This window comes from Strongylocentrotus purpuratus, unplaced genomic scaffold (assembly GCF_000002235.5).
Source record: "Strongylocentrotus purpuratus isolate Spur 01 unplaced genomic scaffold, Spur_5.0 spur5_contig_746, whole genome shotgun sequence".
Lineage (NCBI taxonomy): Eukaryota > Metazoa > Echinodermata > Echinoidea > Camarodonta > Strongylocentrotidae > Strongylocentrotus > Strongylocentrotus purpuratus.
Genome location: NW_022145443.1, coordinates 14,766 through 27,513, shown reverse-complemented (window position 1 = coordinate 27,513; position 12,748 = coordinate 14,766). Strand labels below are relative to the sequence as shown.

Below are 12,748 nucleotides of genomic sequence, written 5' to 3'. Positions count from 1 at the left end.
ATTGTGCCTTTTTTATTTTGATGACTGCTTCGTCTGTTCACCTACAATTTAAGGGACAGTGCCATGTAGGCTCATCATTCACATGTCACCATCTCCCAGCCAGTAATTACCTACACCTAATACCATGAATATCAAAAAATACCAAAAAAAGTTCAGTTCTTGAACTAAAAACGTGCCTCATCCAATATGATATCAATCAGCTCAATGGATGTAGGAAAGAAGAAATGTGGATATATACACAACATTCACTTTAAAAACACTTTTGATGCCAAAGAGTGATGACTGCAATCATAGTTGAATATCTAGTGCATAATTTTACAATGGTGAAATAATATCCAATGCAAACATCTTCTGACTGCCAAGAGAATTATTGAACGAGACAAAGAAGTTGATGCATAGTAAGGTTACACTGGTTGCATAGTTATGCAATCCATGACTGCTAATGTCATAAATATTTTCCACACAAGCAAATTACGATTTTTCTAAGGAAAATTACTCTTAAATTAAGGGAGCAGATTGGTGAAAGTTTGAACGAAATCGAACAAACAATAAGGTTATGAATTTTTGAAAGCTGTAATCAAGTTCAAATTGCCTGATCGGTAATGTTGCTGTGATGTAGTGGCGGACAACTATTCAGCTTATTATAACACACAACAGTACTAAAATGTCAATTTTTCAAAATGTATGACCCAGGGGATCTTTTTCAAGCATTTCCATTCCACTTCTAGTTTCTCAATGTCATTTACTTCATTATTTGTTTATTCTATTTCTTCTGTGACTAGGCAATTATACCTATTTCTAACTTCCATAAGGTATTTTTCTGATATGACTGTTTTATTTAGAGCTTTAACATCCAGAAGAGGGTTTCTTTTTGTTCTGGGGAGTGTATTCTTAGCTTTATTTCAACTTCTGCAATCACGGGTTGTGATCAGAATCTATGTCAGCCCCTGGGCATGTTTTAACCTGCTTGATTAAATTCTTGAACCTGTTCGTTATTAAAATGTAGTCGATCTGATTTCTATTTGCATCTCCTAGGCTTTTCCAGGTGTAGGTTCTTCTTTTATGTTGTTGGTAAAAGGTGTTGGTTATCACTAGATCATGTTCCTTACAGAACTGAACAAGTCGATCACCCTGTTCATTACGATGGCCTAGTCCATATTGTCCAACAATCTTTCCATCCTTACCTTCCCCGTCTTTATCATTCCAATCACGATAACAACTTCTGTTGATTTACAGTGCTTTAGCATTTCATCTATTTGATCGTAATATTTTTCTACTTGTTCATCACTGTAATCACTGGTTGGGGCATACACTTGAATTAATGCTTGGTTAAACGGTTTAGCTTTCAGCTTCATTAACGTCATTCTCTCATTTAATGTCCAGTATTAAACCTAGAATGTGTTTCAAGATTTTTCTTGATTAACATTCCAACACCATGTTGGTGTTTTTCTCCTCCAGAGTATATGAAGGTATAATCATCTCTCTTCATGCATCCATTATTAGTCCACCTAGTTTCTGCAATACCTATAATATCTAGTTTCATCCTATTAGCCGCCTGAATGAGGTTATCTAATTTCCCTGCCTTATACAACGTCCTAACATTCCATGTCTTGTTTTCAGGGACAGAGCATCACAACCTAATCTTTCCGAAGGCTTTGAACTAGGTTGGTCATTATAATGTACCTTATTTGCAAAAGGCAGCAACTCTTCCCGAAGGCTATTTACAGCAGGACTAATTGTTTGGGGACCAGTCAGGCTTGCATCTCGCTTTTCTCTCTGTTTGTACTTATTCATGATGTTGCAGACAATGGTAATATACATGTACATGTACATGGTGAGGTAACAAACTCTTCCATGGTAGCTGGCCGTTGGCTCCATGTGAGCTCATCCGCCCGTAAGTTCTATATGTTATAGATCTATAGGATGGCTACACACCCTATGTTAATTGGGTGATGGTTCAGTTGAGCTGTCACGAGCATGAAGAGAATGGCATGATGACACATAGCAAGCACCTTAAACTACGAACTAGCCCTACCAGGAAAAAAAAATGCCTGATCTTGCTGCACCGTTCTCCAGCAATTTAAGGTACAAGACCAGCTAGAACATCACTCACAGGTGCTCTAGTAAGACAGGTTATAACCTACTTACTAGTTACAGCTAGCCATGTATAATCCAACTTGATCTCCCATAACTCTCAAGGCATCTACAACTATCCATCACCCTGCACGTCGCTGGCTGTAGTGTCTACGGCATTACAGTAGCAATTGTGAGACAAGAAGTACTCAAAATTGGCCAGACCAATTCAGAGGACCTATAATTATATGCTATCCATAATTAATGTGACATAGTACCCCATGGGAGAAGGCGCTCAGGAGATAGAGAGATAGAGTGGGAGGCAAAAAAGATTCTTGCTATGAATGGTATTTATCCTATTCAAAAAAGCAAATCTAGATTTGATAAGTCATAATCATAAATAGTGAGCAAGAAAGTGTGAGACATGGTGAGAGATAGGAAGAAAGGGAGAGAGATGATAGGTCTTGATTTAGAGCTGATATACAGCCGGTAATAATCGCAAAAAGCAACAAAGAGAGAGAGAGAACAAGGGAAGCTAAAATAAAATATGACTCTTATACAATAACAAATTAATCTGATAAACAGTACTTTTATATATACAGACTTGATATAAATATGATGAGTACACTTTTTTTCAAGATGAGAAAGACAAAAAATATTGCTTTGTATCTGACGTGCAGTATTTGAACAAGCCATTCAGCAGTATTGTAGAGAAACAGTAACATCTAGATTCAGTAACTGGCAATATCGGGAAAATAAGGTAAAATATCCTTATTAATCCCAATATTCAGATGTATACCGGTATATGAAAATTTGCAACTACAAACAGTTACCAAAGAGATTAAAAAAATCATGCCATGAATAAAATGTTTAGAAAGTAGATTCTACAAGTTATAACAAAGAAAAGAGATATGACATAATCAAGGCAAGGAAGCACACCTAAATGTAATTCATTACTAGCGAATGGAAAAGTTGATTACTAAAAGTAAACATGACAAGTCTGATATAAGATATTAAAAGAACGAGAGAAGAGAGAAAGAGCAAGATAGAAAGAGAGAAAGAGCAAGATAGCAAGAGAGAAAGAGAGAAAGAAAGAGAAAGAGAGAAATAGAGAGAGAGGGAGGGAGGGGATATGAAATGTGATTGGTAAGAGGATGAGGATGAGTAGGAGGATGAGGAATAGGGATACATAAGATGATGAGCAAGATGAACAGGTACGAGGATTAGGATGAGGGATAAGGAGAAGGATAAGGAGAAGGATGAGGAGAAGGATGAGGAAGAGGGATGGGTAAGAGGATTAGGATGAGGGATGGTGAAAGAGAATGATGATGTATTAGAAGGAGGATGAGGATGACAGATGGGTAAGAGGATGAGGATGGGGGTGGGGTGGTAGAGGATGAGGAAGAGGGTGGGTAAGAGAATGAAGATTAGGGATGGGTAAGAGGATAAGGAAGAGGATGGATATTAAAGGGGCTGTGGAAGATGGATGTGGAAGATGGATGGGTAATATGATGAAAATGAGGAATGGATAAGAGGATGGGGATGGGGATGAGGAATGGATATGAGGATGAGGGATGTGTAATATGATGAGAATGAGCAATGGGTAAGAGGATGACGAAGAGGGATATTAAAAGGACTGAGGAAGAAGGATAGGTAAGAGGAGAAGGATAGGTAAGAGGATGAGGAAGAGGAATAGGCAAGAGGATGAGGTAGTGGAATGGGTAAGTGGACGATGGAGATGGATGAGTAAGAAGATGATGGATGAGGGTGGGGTAAGAGAAAGCAGAAAAATCAGAACTGATTTTATTATTTACTATATGAATCTATGTATCTACCTATTATTTGCACGCCACCATCGAGAACTTTTTAATAATGTCACGTTCGCGCATGCCCCACACCCCATACATCGCCTTCGGACCCAGCCTCAGGACCCGCTGCCTGAATAGCGTCCACTGTCCATTTGAAGATGGATTCTCGGGACGCAGGAGAAAAGAGCTCCCACAAAATGAGGAACAACTGGTCATCCTTTCAGTGAACCTTAGTTCTATCTATAAGTACCACTTGAGTGCCATGAAGGGGCACCAGACCTTGTCCTCCGCAACCCACGAGAATTCCGAAAGGGGACTGAGGAAAACCTCCACCGGTCCGGAGGACGCCGACTGATTTTTGGCAAACCCGACATGAGTGGCAGCGAAGGGCGAACGGTAACCACGAATAGTGGAAAGGGCTCTACCCTTGTCAAACAAGTAAGTCAAAAAACCACTATCACACCTGCCGAAGTCTACGGGTGAGACCCCAAGGCCTTAACACCAAATGGAGAAGGGCTCCAAAGGAGAGTTGTAAAGGGTCCTTGTGGGATCCCTACGACTCTGGACTATAAACTATGAGACTCTCTTCAGAGAGTCCAGAAGTCAACGTCCTCCCGACACCGTCCTGGCAGTCAGAGAGAGCAAGCACCACGGGACGACGACGGAGAATCCCCGCCAGAGGCTGGAACAACACGTCCGGCCGAGAGAGGGAACAGATGTCCGCAGCAACAGGGACAGAAAACCGAACCCACCGACCTGAAACAAGCCAGAGACGGGAAACCCGCCGGGGAGCCTGTTGCCCCAACATCAGCAACGGACTCTGATTACCCTCAAGGTTAGCTGGGGAATTGTGTCCAAGAGATAATTCCCCCCAAAAATGGAAGCACTGAATCCAATGACTAGGGTAATAGTATATTTGTAAAGCACTTAGAGACATTTGTATTAAACGCTATATAAAAATTGAATATTATTATTATTATTATCAAGACGGATCCCAACCTAAAACAGGTACCAGCTTACAACAGACAAGCCTAACTGGGCTTCAGAACAGACAGATGGGACCAGGGTAAACCCTGTCGCCCACCAAGATGCTTTGTTACAACGAGAAGCCCAGTCTGAACGGTTGGAGAGAACGCAGGCTGAGGTCTAAAAATCAGCACAGCCTTCTCCGTCTAAGTCACAGTCGGAGACTGGACATCAGAAGGCTACAGTAAACCTCATAAAATACAAACTACAAACTTCGTTCCCCTTGCTGAAGCGTCGGGTGACGAAGCTTGCTCAAGGGCCTTGCTAAATCTGGAAGGTTCAGCTAAATAGGCTCAACATGGTCACAAAACATAAAACCAAACTATCACGAACAGACAAAAGGTCCCGCCGCAGAAGCGGTGATCCGTGAAGCGTAACAAGCCAAGGTGGGACGTTAGGTCAGTGAATAAATTAACCGCCTTACCACACGTAAGAAATCCCAAACAGCAAAGGCCGTAACGCCAGGACCAAACGCCCTAACCCAGCGGCGTACCAAAGCCTGTAATTTATGGTCGTGAAAGTGGAAATATGCGGAGCAGAAATGATACCCAAATTTCTGCAAAAATAAATATGTGACTTGGGAACCTGTACCACCATATTAATAGCAATAAAAAAGAGGACGGAATTCAATGCGTAAAAAGAGCTAAGCCTATCGAAAAAAGGACAAAATCCTTGAATTTAAATGTGACTCAGCTGTAACGATGTCTCTGCCGGTAGGCGAGAATAGAAAGAGGATGAATGGCGGGTGTGCGTTGCGCACATGAACCCTGGGAAGGCGAATTATGGGGGTGGGGCATACGCGATTGTGATGTTTTTAGAGTTGTGGCGTAGTTTGGATAAACTAGCAAATGATAGGTAGATACATTGATTTATTGTGGTAAATATGGGTATTATGGATGGGTACAATGGATGGGAAAGATAATGAAGAGAAGATGATAAAGTATGAGAAGAAGAAAGAGTATAAATGATAATGTTCTAAAAGGACATAGAAGTGAGAGACAGAAAAAAAAGCAAGTCCATGCAAAGCGTAGCGTCCCTTCGCCGGGTAAAAATGGCCTATATTTAGCAAGTTTTTAATATTTATGAGCTGTCACCTTTGACCTTTGACGTACATACTCAACAACATTACTTACATTATTGAATGAAAACCACATTTTCGCATATATAAATAGGTATTTTGCATATTTAAAGAGCTATGACCTATGACCTACATACTCCAAAGTTGAAATTATGCTGTATTTTGATACCATGTACCTTCATATCAAGTTTCATTCAAATCCGTCGAAAAATTACTAAGATTATTGAACAGAAACCAAATTTTCTAATTAGCTTTTTCCCCACATATTAAATGAGCTCTGACCTTTGACCTACATACTCCGCAATCGAAATTGGGCTGCTGTATTTTGATACCGTTTACTTTCATATGAAATTTCATTGAAATCCGTCAAACATTACTAAAGTTATAGAGCGGAAACCAGATTTGGGTATTTTGCATATTTAATAAGCTATGACCTTTGACCTTTGATCTACATACTTTGAAATCGAACTTAGGCTGTATTTTGATACCATGTACCTTCATAACAGATTTTTTATTAAAATCCGCCAAACATTACTAAAGTTATCGAACGGAAATCAGATTTGTTACGAACGGACGGACGGCTGCGTTACTAGATCCCCTCCGACTTCGTCAGCGAGGGGATAATATAAGACTAAAATATACATGTAAAAGAAAGTAAAAAAGAGAAAAGGGGAGATAGATACAGATACAGAAAAAGAAAAAGAAAGACGAAGACATTAACAAAAATACAAACAAATAGAAAGATAAAAATGATATAGAAAGAGGAAAGATACAATTTTCTTTTCAAAACTACACCCTTTGCGATCTCCTCACAACCTTCTCAATCTTGACCACCCTTTCTTTCCTTTCCTTTTTTACTTCCATATGACCTAATTCTTGGTGTACAAACCACATAGTGTTACCGAAAGCCTTGAATTGTGAATGACATACGATATTCTCCTATTGAAAGAAAGATTCAATACTCTTAGAAGATGTAAAGAGCTATCAAGAGAATTCTACAATATCGAGAAACATCCCTGCTGCAATGGAGAGAAGGGTAAACCAGAGAGAGCATTGGACAAGATAAACAGCTGCTAAACAATACTGAGAATGATTAGGTATTACACATTTGAAGTAGAGCCTACTGTATTAAAACATTAATTTATATTAGTGGAGACTTGAGAAGAAAAGTAGAAAAAGCTATATATTACATCTTTATTATATTTTAAAGGAGTCCTATCCTACCATAAGAAAAATCAAAACATCCCACAATAAAAGCAATTATATATGATTAAGATACAAACTGGAAAGATAAGAGAAGGAAAAAAACTATTCATTTCACAGAGAGTCTAACAAATCCTATTAGAGAACACACATGGGATTTACAGGTGCTGTATTCCTGAAAATAGTGAACACGATGTATTTTTTTTCTGATATAATGCTTAATATGTCCTCTGGTAAATATGAATAATAAACTAAATTTAATTTTGTTTTTTACCCCAGCCACATAAAGGTGATTTATTTCTTCATATGTGATTTGTGTTTCTTCTTCGAATTGGTAACATGTCAGGAAAATGCACCCCTTTAAAAGATAGGATTGAGAATAATCCACTACAAATAGAGAAACAGAAGGGGATTTGCTTTACCGGTATATGAGTAGAACCTACATATGCATAACATGTATATAATGTATAAGAAAATAGGATTAAATAAAAGTAATTGCAAATGGGAGAAGATGAGATTTCAGTTGTTTCTTTTAAGGGACTGGAAAACTTTACCAAGAATCTTATGATCACTAATGCTAAAGGATTATAGTGATTTTAGTGTTTTCCCGTGTAACTCGTCTCGACTTTGAAGGGAACACACATCCTTTTTAAACTTAATTTTAAACCTTTTTTTTATAAAAAGAATGTGTTCTATTCAATTTAATTATTTTGTCCATCTTATTTTGTTTTTCATTTAACGTCTCTTTCTAAATTTTAAATTTCATATTTTTTAATTGTATTTTATCATTAGTTTGCAACCATTTTTGTTAGTTCATCATTAATTGTTGGCATCTTTTTTTCTTATTCTTTCGTGCATTCCACATGAAAGAACATTCTGTCTACAAGTACATTATCAGTACACATCCTATAATAGGCCAGTTTGTAATTGCAGTTTGAAAATTTGGTTTTAAAAAATGTGCAAATTGAGAAAATATTGGATACATGTTCAAACATTCATTTTATTTTATGCACCAGTATGGTATTTCATGATACACGGGTAAAGTTTTGCATCTCTAACTGGAGATAAATGGCATTCATGTGACTCCTCAAGTTCTACAATCCCTATTAGGCCTCTCCATGTTCAGATATATATTTAGTGGTTATTTGGTGCTAATTACAAACTGGGTAATTGGACAGCTCCTGCCAAGTCTAGCTCTTACAACAAGATACATTGATTTGATTTGTTGATTTGTTTTATTGTCCACATTACGTGGAATTTTTTACTTCACATGGCTAACAACTATATACAGTACATAAAGCATAGGTCAATTGAACACATTTTAAATTACACATTGCTCATTAATCACCGAGTAGGTCATATTAATAATTTAAGCTTAACCTTTATAAACTCAACACTAAATTTTATAACAATAAATAATACACATTGAAATATCAGTACAACTACTTTTATGAGATGGATGATTGCAAAACCAATAACTAAACTTACAAAAAAAGACAACTTCTGAACCCTTATAACAATATAACGTATATTAAAAAAGATTTTCAGCCAAATATTCACAAATTCTCAATGTAATAACCTACATGTCAAACCTCAGAAGTATACATGACTTCTATTAGGAGGTATTGGGTAAACTGATCTGGTGAGTAGGAATATATTATCACAAGGTAGACATTGAAATACCTGCATACTTACGACGTGTGTGCGCGTCCCACGGTGAGGCCTGATCTGTGGAATAAAGAGGTTAAACAAATGTTGTATTAGGCATCTCAAAGGAAATATGATGGGCAGATAATATCGTAAAAATAAACACAAATTAAACAATTTTGTTAGGTAAAGATTATACCAAGTTTATACATTAATTTCAAAATAGATTTATTTCTGAGTATGTAGACAAAATATAAAGACGTTTTTCACCTTTCGGCCCTACATTTTACTTTATATAAACATTTTCCACATAGAGGATACATATAAATGGTATACACTCCAAAATGATGAGGACATGTGCAAACAAAAGCAAAGATGAAGACTCCCCATGTTTTGCCAGGTAATGCTATAATGCTATAAAGAATTAATACTATTTTAAACATATGAAGCCAAAATAATGAACAGTAGACATACCTTCTTGGAATAATTTACAGGCGGTCAAAGAAAGGGAATGGCCTCCGGCGTCTACCTCGACTGACCACACCCAGTCTTTCTTGACTACGATAGTACAGCGGGTCTGGTTTTGAGTGACCATGCACTACCCGTCTCGGCTTCCTCCCTACTACTCCTATAGCAAGGCGTTTACGTCCCGAGAACCTCAGCAGTGTTCGACCCAGTATCCCCCCTCGGTCTCCCCCCTGCTGCTTCTGCGAATCAGTCTGTAGGAAAGGAGAATGAAGTGAGTTTAAAAATCATTTATACTAAGGGGGAAGTCCACCCTTAAATTAAGTTGACTGTAATAAAAGCATAACAATAAGAATATGAAAGTTATGAATTTTAAAGCTGTCATCAGTGAAAAAAATGTGACATCATGCAAGCTCATCTACAATTTTATGTTTATGCCCAAACTTTCACTGAACTGTTTCTCTCATGTTCTGATTCTAAAAAAATACACTTAATATCATGGTGGGCTTCCCCTTTAATTTCATTATGAGCAAGATGTTTCTGTTTCAAACTTTTTTTTAAATAAATAAAACGGATTATGTTTTCAGATAAATGAATTTTGAAAAACCCCTATATCATTGTGACAAATAACTATCATACTATTTAGAAACCTTGGATGCATCTCAGTTCATTTTGATCCAACTGATCATTAAAAGTTGCTGCTATGTTGTAAAGTTTTGGCTCAATGTCAAGTCTTCAATTAAACAAATTGTGTTTGGTACATTGAATACATTGCATGCTCATCTGTTTAGTTATTTTTTGTTGTGGGGGTAGGAATTGTTAGAATACTTAAAATTAGGAAAGCATATAAAAAAATTTACTTACCCAGGCTATAATCACACATTGCCTCGCCTCGCGGCAATCCGGGCCGACCTCCGCAGGTTCTGGTTTGCCCGATTGGCGGCACGACGTTGCTCTCTCTCCGCGGCGAGTTGAACAGCGGCGGCAGCTGCGATCTCTCGCTCTACCAGACGCGGTGACCTTCGTCTCGGGTGGAGTTGCTCACGCTCCTCCGCCCTCCTACGCTGTTCATCCTGCTGTTGGCGATGAGCAGGAACGACCTCCGCACGACCGTTCTCGCGATGCAACTTGTTGACTGTATAAACCAAACGAAAACATAAATGAGGACATGCTACTAGTACATGCATGGCATTTCACAGATCACATTCAAATACACGATTCTCCATTTATTCTGGAATATACCCCCCGTCAATGCACCAACGTACACATTCAATGATCCCAGGGTAAAGGGTAAAGGGGTAGGCTACTTTTCACGCAACAAAGTAAGGCCCGTACATACACAAAAATCTGGCCAGTATTGACTTTACACACCGGAGATAGGGGGTGCTTTCAAAGGGAGGGAACATGCATATATGCTGCCTACCCTAAATAACACTGAGTGGAGGGGGAGGGGGAGGGGGAGGGGGAGGGGGAGGCGGAGGGGGGCAGTGTAATTAGTTTCAAAATATTTTGAATCAATATACATATGTACATGAATCAATATTTACTCTTCCATTTTTAATATTTTTACCAATGGCAATATGCGGCCCTCGATTCCTGGAAAATTCTGGATCCGCTAATGGTCTGGGCAAATACATGTAGATCTATAGTCTATGGTCCACAAGACGCCTTTTTAAAATGTAGATCTAAGTTACATGTGAGAGATTTACTTTGAATAAATGCATACCGTGTTGCGTGCAGTAGAGTTCAACAGCGTTTTCGTCTAGCGAGTGACGTCCACGCCGGCTGCAACGTCTGCCATTCCCATGAAGCCCAATATGTGCAGAGCACTGGACCTCGGCTGGCTGTCTGTATAATAAAGGAAACATAAAACAGGACATATAGTCTATTACTTCTACTAGATTGCAAATAATAGAATGCGAATATATAAGACAAAAGTGCAGATGTTGCAATTTTGGTAAGACATTCGATAGGGTAATTACAATGAATGACCCAAAACAAATAACTTTCAACTCACTGAAGGGTCAATATCCTGCGTGTATTAAAGGGATTGTATCAGCAGTTTCCATGCGCAGAAGGCCATATTCGCTGACACCAGACTTGGTGGAAATACCATTAGTGGGGGTACAAATCTGCACACAGCAAACCCGTTGGCCAGTCAAGAATCCCCCCCCCCCCCTTCTGATTTCTCGGATAATACTCGAGAGTTTTCGGGTAACGGGTAAATCAAAGCATTACATAAGGTCTAATGCCTATGTAATGGTCATAAAACTCAAGGCTAACCCGGGTGATTGACAACACCTGTTGTTGGGTAAACACCCGAACGGTGTCGAATTCTCCATGAGAGCTGACTACTGAGTTGGTAAATTCATTTTTAATTTAGAAAATAACTATATAGATCTATCTACATACTGTCGGTGTTGCCAGCACTCATCCGGTTCATCAACAGGCCGGGTGCCTTCCTCCTACAACGAGTACCCTCCAGGGTATTCATCACACAGTTCCCGGTGAACTTGTTGCCGTAAAAGACCATTATTACACAAGTGAAATAACAGTGGTTCAAAGCAAGCTAGGCGAACGAAGCAAAAGCTAAGTAAATATCTCAAAACGACTTGTCTAGGACAGAATCTAGCAGAGAATGGTTAATTTCTTGCTTCCCATCTTACTCGAAACCTAAAACCGATTCGCGCGAGCGCGCTATTTGCATGTTCAATTGAAATACATCACGTGATTTGAGCAGACGAAGGAAATGTATTTGCCAGCGTTACATCGTACAGCTGGCAAATGTTGTTTATACGGCCAATAAGTAGTAAACACTAATTGTTCTCTGGCATGCGTGACGGAATTATTCAATTCCGTTGCGTTGAAGGTGTTTCATTTGAATATGAAAAGAGAGGATGCGAGATAAGGGTGTGGCCGGTGTAGAGGGAAGTCATTCTAGCTTCAGAGTGACATCTGTATGTGATGGTTGCTATGGGTGATATTATGTGATAAACGATGTTAGGATGAACTATTATTTGTCTGCGGTACGATTGTATAGCAGACAAATTAATGTTGTTTGTATCGTTAATGAATGCATACTTATGTTGGGCGCGGGGGGGGGGGGGGGGGCTGTGCCCCGATGGAATGTATATTTGCATAGGCAGCTCGTACAGGTGTGCGAGCTAATTCTGCTACGGAGACCAGCTAGCACTATGAATATGACTGACAAAGAAAGCGGACAAAATATACAGTTCCTCAGGTAGACCAGGAAGCTGTAATAAATGGAGATACCGTCTCGAAAGAATTTTCCGAGGGAGAAATATTCAAGATTAACCTGGCTTAACAAAAAGAAATGTAACCCTCTCCAGCCATCATTTCCATCAACAGCTGTCCATATCAATGCACAGTCCCTCTCTGGCATTCCAATAGTACAAATGTTACGCAACGCCATCTGCTTCTCTTAGTT

General features: G+C 38.9%; 1 long non-coding RNA gene across 1 annotated transcript; it reads right to left on the bottom strand.

The window, feature by feature from the left end:
- Positions 1 to 8,445: 8,445 nt before the first annotated feature.
- On the bottom strand, positions 8,446 to 11,755 carry LOC115930057. Its single transcript, XR_004066818.1, has 5 exons — positions 11,713 to 11,755; positions 11,027 to 11,148; positions 10,165 to 10,435; positions 9,310 to 9,554; positions 8,446 to 8,916 (listed from the first exon to the last, which is right to left on the bottom strand). It is a non-coding gene; the product is annotated as an uncharacterized LOC115930057 (long non-coding RNA).
- Positions 11,756 to 12,748: the final 993 nt, after the last annotated feature.